The sequence below is a fragment of the Sinohyriopsis cumingii genome, chromosome 12 (assembly GCF_028554795.1).
Source record: "Sinohyriopsis cumingii isolate HCF-2022 chromosome 12, ASM2855479v2, whole genome shotgun sequence".
Taxonomy (NCBI): domain Eukaryota; kingdom Metazoa; phylum Mollusca; class Bivalvia; order Unionida; family Unionidae; genus Sinohyriopsis; species Sinohyriopsis cumingii.
This window is the reverse complement of record NC_142972.1, coordinates 99297105-99307834: the sequence shown is the minus strand read 5'-3', so window position 1 is coordinate 99307834 and position 10730 is coordinate 99297105.

Genomic DNA, 10730 nt, shown 5'->3' with positions numbered 1-10730 from the left:
GTATTGCATTTATAAAAGTGAGTTCTTGATGTTGTTGTTGTTGTTGTTGTTGTTTTTGTAGGGTTTAACGCCATTTTTCAGCGCACAATAGGCTATACATGGCGGCCAGTATTAATGGTGGAGGAAGAACCCGGGAAAACCACGGAAAGAATCACCGACCCACGAGAAGCTACTGGCAAGTTTCTCACATACTCACATTGGCTGAATCCGAGACTCGAGAGTTCTTGATGTAACTTTATTACAGAAGACAAAACTAAATTTCTTATAATGAATTACTTTTTTCTGTACTGGTGACCTAATTTGAATCTGTACTAATGATTTTGTACAACTGTTGTTGAAATGAAAGATCAAAGGGAATTAACTCCTCCTTAGACCATTCAGTGTACAAAGCAGGTGATTGGTGATAAAATGCATAATAATGGATTATATATATGTGTGTGTGTGCGTGTGATAGTATGTGTGTGTGTGTGTAGTCAAATTAATAAAAACCTCATCACTTTTTCTTTATAAAAAATTACAAAGTGGGGAAGGGGAGCAGACGCTGCTTCTTAACAATTTCAAGTTGCTTCCTATGATTTCAGATCCATTTGAAGATCCATCACAACCGGGAACATTTGGTAGCCATGACATTTTTACCACTACATCAACCTACATCAGCCAACAAAAGAAAACATGGATGCAGTAAGACTTCAGAAAAGTGTACAGGTATCAAAGAGTGACCAGCCAAGTTCTAGATTGCAATCTGGCTCAACATTTCCACTAATAAAGTGCCCAAGATTTGATGTATATGAAGAATCACTATCTTCCTGTGACCCAAATCTTTGAGGCAAATGGTGTTGATGATACAAGTGGAAATATGATTATAAACATATAAAAAGTAACTATTATATTTTGGAAGTTTTACACAAAATGCATGAAAGAGATGGAAATTATAAAATATACAGTCCAGAAAAGGATATAAGCAAAGGACTGTGTTCTTTTCTAAAAGTGAAATGTGTAAAATGCATTCTTCAGAAAGCAGAATGGGCAGCATTACCAGAGAAGGGTCAAGAGAAGCGAAATAGAGGTCAAATCGCAGGAAACTGAAACGAGATATTTCTTACTTCATTTGAAGTGTTTGACCTGAGATGCATTTTATCCTGCCTCAACATTCAACCTCCTTCTTCAAGCCCTTTATATAAGAGATTGAATGAACTATAATATCTGTCAATAAATCTGTTTTACTAGGAACTCAAAAACAATTTTATGAAGTTAATTTGCTAAAACATATGGGCATTCCTGTACAGACACTGCATTAAACCACATACCACAGAGTGGGGGTAAGCCTACCATACAGACTCTGGCTATTGCCATGGAACACTCCATGAGCAGAAAACTCCCACTCTATGTATCATTGCAAACAAACTATGCAGCAAGAACGCAAACACACGTAAACTGCAAACAAATCATCACACAGAAGAATCGATGGCCTCAACTGAAGCAAAATTAGTGAAGAAAAATTAAAGCAAGCTTGAAATTTTGAACGCATTTAAGATTGATTCTTTAACTTGCGATGCAAATACTCAGCTTGAAAACAACTGTTGGGGAACATCTGGCTACGTTTCAGCGACCCATATTAGAATATATATATAATTTGTGCATGTGACGCGTACACTTCAGAAACACTTGAAATATGTAGATCCTCTCTCAGGTAAGAATAGACATCTCTTTCAGTAAATATTGGCAAGTGCTGTTAGGAGATGAGTGCATTTTGAGCTTGTGCACATGATATATATTTCTGACAAAAGTAAAGGCAGTGGTCAGAAATGTTAGTGTTTCAGAAACAGGCATGAAAACTGCAAAACAAATTCCCTTGTTTGCCTTGTCCATTTGGCATCATATTCAGCATTATCTCTGCCACATTTAAATCTTTGTTGTGAAGAAGGTAAATAGCTTGAATCAACCCAAAGTAATTTTGTCTCAGATGTCAGGCTGGGTAAAATCTCGCGTCTTCTTGGCACAAAGAAATGTGTGCGCTTTCAAAAAGGATTTTCACATATCGAGTAGAAATTTTGTTTAGTCATTCAGCCCTTCATAATTCAGTATTTGGCTCTGGAAAGCCTAAGTGCCTACTGGCTCAGCTTGATGGAATTGTTTGTAATCAATCTGATACCCTGTGACAGTATATATGCACATGAGATAATGAGATCAAAGAACAGTGAAAGACTGGGAGAGGAAATTCAGTCTTCAATACAAGTATACACACTGCATCAGACAAAAAACAAAAATGCCAAAAGCACTTTTACAAAATAGTATTTACCAATTCAGCAAATGATTTTTTAATCAATGAGCATTCGTACACTTTAAATGGTAGTGAGTTTACCATAGTTTATACGTAAAACATTTCATGGTGAGCCAAAACAATCTTCCTTTTCCAATGAAAGGTTACATAAAGTATTTGATAACGGTAACGATCATGTGAGCCCATCCAAATGTCACTTTTTTAACCTGTGCATGTCAAGCTAAAGTTATGTTATAGGTCATTAATTCTTGAGCTGTTAATTTAGTTCTTAGGTATGTCGACAAGTCATAGCCATATCATAATTTTGAACTGTCACAGAAAATAAAAAATAATAAACATGATGATGAAATCTTTCTGGGGTTTTCTCCTGACCCATATATTTTTATTTGTCAATACAAAAGAGAAAATGCCCAAATTAACAGTTCAACGAAAAACTGGTACCATATTATTTGAGAAATGTGACACTTATGCATTCACACAGGTTTCTATATTCCACTAGTCATTGCTGTTTTGTACAACGACAAGGGACATACCTCTTATCAAGCTTACCTGCAGCCTCTTAGTTAAAGTGGAATTTGGAAAGAAGAGACACATTTAAGTTCTAAAATGCAGTGAATATGAATAAGATGTGCTAATATCAATAGATTCACATCCTAGTGCTCTTTATGAATGCCCTGCTCTACAGATGTTACCCACTTTTGAGAAAATGACGGGTGTAAGGTGAAGAGGTTTGAATTTACAACATGCACAGTGGAAAAAAATGATGGCAATACCAGCTTCTAAAAGTGTAATGAATGAATGACACTGTAATAAAAAGTATTTAAATAAAGTTCTCAGCTGTTGTTATAATTTACCTCTGAAATCCAGGTGTTTGTGTGTGTGTGTGTGTGTGTGTGTGTCTGTGTGTGTGTCTTTCTGTGATTTGAATTTTTAATGTAGCTTTAACAATTTTTCAGTCATATCACTACGATGTCTGCAGTGTGGCAGTTTAATGTATAGTTATGTCTAGCACCGGGACATCATGCTACAGACATGTGCCACCCTGACATATTGTCCTGACACCAGGCCGACTAGTTAAAACACTGCCCTCTTAATGCTGAATGCCAAGCGACACTGCTGTTTTTACCATTTTTATAAGTCTTTGGCATAACCCTACCAGAGTTTGAACCCACAACCTCCCGCATCAGATACATACACCCTAACCACTTCGGCCACCAGAGAGGTTCAAGTTCCAGAAGTGAAAATGATCAAGCAGAGCTAGCAGTTTGTTTTTGACAGGAGCACATCGGAAGTTACTCCAAGTTGTATACTCTTGAACCTAATTTTCATACATCAATTATATGTCAAAACAAAGGGAACTGTAAGTTCTCTTCACAGTACCTAAGACATACAAGGTCTTTGCAAAACAGAAAAAACATTGATGAAATCCTGGAAAATTCGTTTTCTTTAAAAATCTAACCTCATGCAGAATATGAATCTGTAGGAAACCACTTACCATCAGCTAGATACTGGCCACAAAAATACCCTTGCAAAAGTGAAAACAATGCAGCAGTTGATGGAGAGGAGTTTTTATATGGGCCTAGCCAAAACATTACAAGTTTGAAAGCATAAACTGTTTGATAAAATACATGGAACTTTGCATGATGTCACATGCATCTGTAATGTGCATGAAAAATTATACCTAGTTTAAAAACTATTCCAGTGAAAACTGAGTAAGAGCTCACAATGCAAAGGATGATAATTGCATGTGAAGGTCATGAACTTGATCTTTCTCTACCAGCCCACTGTACTCTTTCTGCATTAATACACAAGCCCAATACTTAAGCAAACTACCAGACAATACTAGTTAAAATCTCTTAAAACTTTATTGGGTTCAAGTATGTAAACTGTGGCAAAGCTTGTGACAACAACAAGGGAAGGACACTGACTCTAGCAAGTTAACAAGTGAGTCCAAAATTGTGTACGTATACATGTAGTTAATAGCAGGAACTATCATTATGAAATACAAAATGGTGACGACTCAACATTTCAATGTACTGACTTGGTGTCTCACTGCAGTCATCATTTTATTGTACTGGCCTTGTGACTCACTGTAGTCAGCACCTATGTTTATGAAGCAAAACAAACCATGAGTGATGACATTCAAATGTTATTCAAGTAAATACATGAAAATCAATTGAGAAATGTTGATCACAAAAATATGGCATGAGTGAAATAAACTGGTATAAGGAGTTCAGTAAGGTTTCAAACTTTCAAAATCAGAATGGATTATCCTAAAGAAATAATTTGACTTTACTTAATTACTTGTTCAACTAATTTTATGTAAATCACCCAAGTGATAAATTCCGGGCAGTTAGGATTCTGATTCATATAGTGGAGAGGTTTGCACATAAGCCCCTACTAAAGTGGTTGCTAAATGGTTAACCTGGTGTGAACTCTGCATGCCAATGCAACAGTCCTTGTCTTACTTGCTCTTGCAGGCAGGATAAAAGTGAACAATTTCAAATATGATAAAGATATATGAACATTATGACCATGTATACGAAAATTCTACATAGTTTCACAACAGTCTGATGAAGAATATTGGAGGTGATTTGTTGATTTCATTGAAAGTACCATGATGCAGAATGTGGAGCACAAAAACAGAAAAAGAAAACAAAACAGTGAACAAATCTGTTTATCAAAGAATCTCAGTAATTGCATTATCACATGCATATGTTCACTGTAATTTTAATCAAGCTTTATAATCTTCTGACCTCCTCTAGGGCACCCGCCAAAATGGGGGGGGGGCAGGTGGGCAAACATGTAGTCAGCCTTTACAGGTGTAGGCCAAAACATATTTAGTGGTGCAATTGGGGTGTGTGTGCATGTAACCTTCTTCTCCTATGGACCTGCTCATCTTGTCTTTTATTTGATTTTCAAACACTCTCCAAAAACATGAAAAGAAAACAAAATCATGCAATTTCATCTTTTTACACATACAAATTTTACTCCTTCAAAGTTTTACACGATATGATCTTTGATATTCCTTTCTTTTTCTTTCATAAATTTAGAAAAGCTTTCACAACATGGCAATTTTGGGTGAGGCAGAAGTGACATCTGGCTGACATCATCTACATGTACATGTTGCATGCAATTGAAATGTTATGTTGTTGCTAATTTATTTTAATATTGTGCATGAAATTGACAGCGGAGTTCTTTAAGATCCATAACTGTGTGACAGCGATTAATGAAATTTTCCAAAGTATTGCTGCTATATAGTTATATGACTCTAAGGTTTTAAACTAAGTAACAGAAAACACAAAACCAAGTTTAGTAAAATTAAACAAATAATTTAATTATCTAAGATATAAAATGAGAATTTTAGAGAAAGATTCATACTGAGAAATAAATCCCAAATAGTTTAAAGGTTATAACAAAAGTCCAAAAGAATGGAGTGTTTTCCAAATGAATCACAGGTCTTGAATCTGCTGATGCTCCAAAAGTCTTTGTTATGTCTGAGTGCCAATAGTCGTGCTGTATCACAGTTATATAATCCAGAATGTCCTTGAATGAATTCACAGTAATCCCAAAATAGTGTTTTAGTTCAAACAGGCGTATGAGCACTTTTTAATTCCAATAAATATTATAAATAAATGATTCCTCTTAAATTAAATCTAAACACAGCAGTAAATACTTGTGCAGATTGAAATTAAAATGGGAATAAGTGTTCCCTTCTTTCTCTTTATATATATTCCCATGATTCTACATTACATACCTACTTGATCTATTTCACAATACATTTCATCTCATAAGAGATCCCCATCTTACCTACATCCATAACTTGATCATCCCAACATAAAATTACTCCCAACAGTTTCATCATATGGAGCCTTACAAGTTGATAAGAAAGGCTGGGTCTAGAGCTCAAATCCATTTACACAACCTATTCTTAGCTTAAAAATGACCATTCCTAATTATTGTAACCCTTGACCTCATGGAAGCATGTTTGGATGCCTGCTGTAAACATCAGCCACTGTATTTAGCTGGTGTTTGTAGCGCCACGTCAGGGAACTCCCCTTACTAGATACTACATTCATTGAGGTAAATGACCTTTATGTCAGATCATGTGGTTGCTATTTACGATCTAGTTATAATCTGCTATTTAAAGTAACTGATGGATTCTCCACACTCCAAAATGGAGACTGCAGATTTTGTTCAAATGTTTCTTGAGTCTGGCTGATTAGAATCATGACTATGAAAACTTCAATAACTTGAGTCTGGATGATTAGAATCATGACTATGAAAGCTTCAGTAACTTGAGTCTGGATGATTAGAATCATGACTATGAAAGCTTCAATAACTTGAGTCTGGATGATCAGAATCACGGCTATGAAAGCTTCAATAACTTGAGTAAAAGGCTCTGATGCTGCTGTAGGCAACACTGAGATTTTATAATTTGTCCAATTCAGATGATTTAATGATGCAGATGTAGACCACGAGCTGGTATATTTTGAGGTTGAGAAATGGCAGATATAGTTAGTCACATGATTTCTCTGGCTTGATGGTGAACGAGTTCTCTCTAGATTATAAAGCACTTAAAAATTTATATACCTTCATTTGTTCATGGCATTATAGTTTTCACTACCAATGTTACTTGCTAAAACTTGACAGAATATAAGTTTCAGTTAAATGCAGTAGGTGAGACAGAAATGATTGGCAAAAATATAGATATAAATGTGTATATCATCAGAGTATCACAATGCGTTGGCTTTCAGTGTATGTAACTGTTGGAATCTTTCTTTTAAAAAAGAAAAATAAATTTCCACGTGTTTGCAGTCTGATTACTTTTGATGTTATTGACATACCTAATGCATATTACAATGAAACAATTTTGTTTCTTTAACTGCTTCTCTCTTAAAAGTTAAACAGGTGATACTGGGATATTCCAGTCCTTGACAATGAAGTGATACAGGGATATTCCAGTCCTTAACAATGAAGTTGATACTGGGATATTCCAGTTATTGACAATGAGGTGATACTGAGATATTCCAGTCATTGACAATGAGGTTGATACTGGGATATTCCAGTCCTTGACAATGAGGTGACACTGGGATATTCCAGTCCTTGACAATGAGGTTGATACTTGGGTATTCCAGTCATTGACAACGACGTGAGACAGGGATATTCCAGTACTTGACAACGAAGTTGATACTGGGCTATTCCAGTCCTTGACATCGAGGTTGATACTGGGATATTCCAGTCTTGACAATGAGGTTGATACTGGGATATTCCAGTCCTTAACAATGAGGTTGATACTGGGATATTCCAGTCCTTGACAATGAGGTTGATACTGGGATATGCCAGTCCTTGACAATGAGGTGATACTGGGATATTCCAGTCCATGACAATGAGGTTGACGTGATGAGCACCAATAGACATGCTGCCTATAGGAAGTTCACACTATTGTAGCATGGTTGGATGTGGTCTGGACAGACACCTGTAATTCCCACTTGTAGTATCGGATGGATACGAGACAAATATCCGGATGCTTTTGGACAGTACACTGGCTTCATCCCCTCTAGGCTCACATAAACATTTCTTGTGTTTAAGAATTTGTAAATAAATGCATTCAAGTGACTTTGTTTCGTTGCAACTGTATATAATATCACCTCTTTATACCATAGATAATAATGCTTTCATTCAGACTTGTAAAACACTAGTCTGCAAACAATGTGGGCAAGAAGGTCAGAAATAGGTGACAATTTTTAGTAATTGCAGATACTATCTAATACTGTTTTCAACTGCTGTTATTTACAGAATATTAGATATAACCTGCATGAGCAGACATTTTCTTATTGCACGCACTTGATGTCAAAATCAAAAGATCTTCTTCACCAAAACTTAAAAGTTTATGACAGTTCTTGAGAAGCCTAGTTTGTCCTGATTCTCCTGGAATCCTCCTCCTTGAGTTCTCTCATCCATCTCATATCCTGCTTGTCCCCAAGTAGTCAGTTAAGGCCTTTCTGCATTGATGTGGGGGAAAGAAGGACCATCTGCCACTTTTCGTGTTGTTGCATTGATGGTACCAGTCTGAAAGAGAATATTGGTTTCCTAACTCATGTAATTAATATCCCCATGCTAACCCATATTGACTTTTCACCCAATATTAGAGCAATGTTCCTTCAATATGCTACGTTACTCTGACATTTCAAGTACATTACCTTTCATAGGCAACATATATGTAACTGCAAGATTGGGTGATGCATAAACATGGATAAAGTGCATTTTAACAGAAATCAGAAGATAATGATTGAGACATGCAACTTGTTTTTCATTAAAAAATATATCATTATACAGTTGCAAGTGTATACATTTATCTGTGCAAATACAAGGACAGAATTCGCACCAAAAATGTTTCATAACTTCTGGTAGTCTTGCTTGAAAACCAAAAATGGTTCATGATGTCTTTGGACCATTGTAAACAAACCACAATCTCCTTTTGTCTGGCAACCTTGAAAAGAAGGTAGATAAAATAAAGTAAAAACTGCATGAACAGCAATCATCAAAATATAAACAGTCGTCCAATTCCAAACGTTTTATCACAGGAATAATTGCCATTCTATAAACCTAATTTTTTGCTCAGTTTGCCAATAACCTGCAAGCGCTGCCAAATATGATCATAAAGGGGTCAACAAAAGAGTCAAATAGTTGCTTCCTTTCTACAGCTCTGCCCGTTCTGGTGATTATTCTCTTGGAAAGTTCACAGTTCATAGAGCAAATGCATACATCACAGCAATAAAATGTCCTGCTTATAGAGGCTGAACATTTTCTTTCCATCCCAGGATCCCCTACGTTTTATTCCAATTTAAGCGAGCCGTGGTACATAAATATGTGGATCCCATTGATTATCTTCTTCAGTCACATGAAACATGTAGCGCAGAATATGTAATGTAACTTAGACATGTGGGTCCCAATAATTAAATGAAGTCACACCAAATATTTGGTGCAGTAAATATGATACAACATGCTTGGAAAATACTTTTAAAAGTTAAATTCCACAGTTTGATTACTCATCTCTATCAGACATGGGTTCAATTACAATATAATTGGTATAATTGAGTAATTAATTACAATTACACTATTTAAAATTCTAATTGATCATCCCTGATATGATGTAATTGTATTTGTAATCGAAGGTCTAGATTTGCATAAGTGCTCAATTACATGTCAATTACAAAAACAAAGGTAATCCAAACAAACTATAAAAATTGTAATATATATATATATATATATATATATATATATATATATATATATATATATATATATATATATATATATATATATATATATATATATCTTAATTGTCATGTGTTATATCTTATAGAGCTAGATTAGCCTGAGAAAGATTAGAAGTAATCAAAAGGTTTTTCCCCGTTCGTGATTCTCTTAGACAAAAACTTCAAGAGTGTCAATAAACCACAAGTTGAATTCGCGGAAGGTACAGAAAAAATACTTAAACCTGTTGCTAACGTTACTGAAAGAGTTGTATAAGCTACTGAAGGTCTTCTTCCAACGTTAGAGCGGACTGCTACAGAGACTAGAAAAATAGCAGAAAGAACTAAGAAAACAAAAAAACTTTTGCAAGCACTTCCAACTGACATAGCTGCTGTTCAGCCATCCCCACCCCCCACCCCGCAGATGAAGAAATACTTGAAGGTATTGGTGAAATAAGAAGGGTTCTTACATCAAAATAAAAACCAAGAGAAGCGGAACCAGAAGAACAACAGGTTAAGTTACTTGAAAAATATAATGATATGGCTATTATTGAAATAAAAAAATAAAACGGATTTATCTAAACATGGTGCGTTGGCGGCTTCAAGTTACAATTATAAAGCTAGATATTTAAAACCTGAGCATGATAAATCTGTGAGTAAAGAAAATTGGTATAAGTGGATATATAGCATAAAATTTAATAAAGATCGAATATCTGGTGATGATATTTTATATTAAGCATATAGAGAAAAAATAGATAAATATCTTTTAGGTGCTCAATTTTCTCGAAGACAACTTTCTCGACAACACCTTCCTCAGCAGGAACCTTCCTTTCGACTTCCTCCACCGCAGCAACAAATAGAACGACAACAAAAAACAACCACAGTGTCCTGAGTCACGAGTTCCTCGACCACAACAAAAACCTAAAGATCTTTTTACTGATAAAACTCTTCGTTATTTTGCTGAAAATCAGGATGAATTAATTGACGTTGCTGAAAATGAATATAAATATAGAAGACATTATTTAAAACCTGAGTATGTTACAAGCGTATCATCTGACTATAGTATATTTTGCTCCTAAAAATTCAAAAATTAATTCAAAGGATCCTGAATATATCAAGTTTAAACGGAATGTAGAAACGAAACAAGAAGGAGAATAATTTTATAGCCCAGAAGGCTCCCCTGGCGCTAC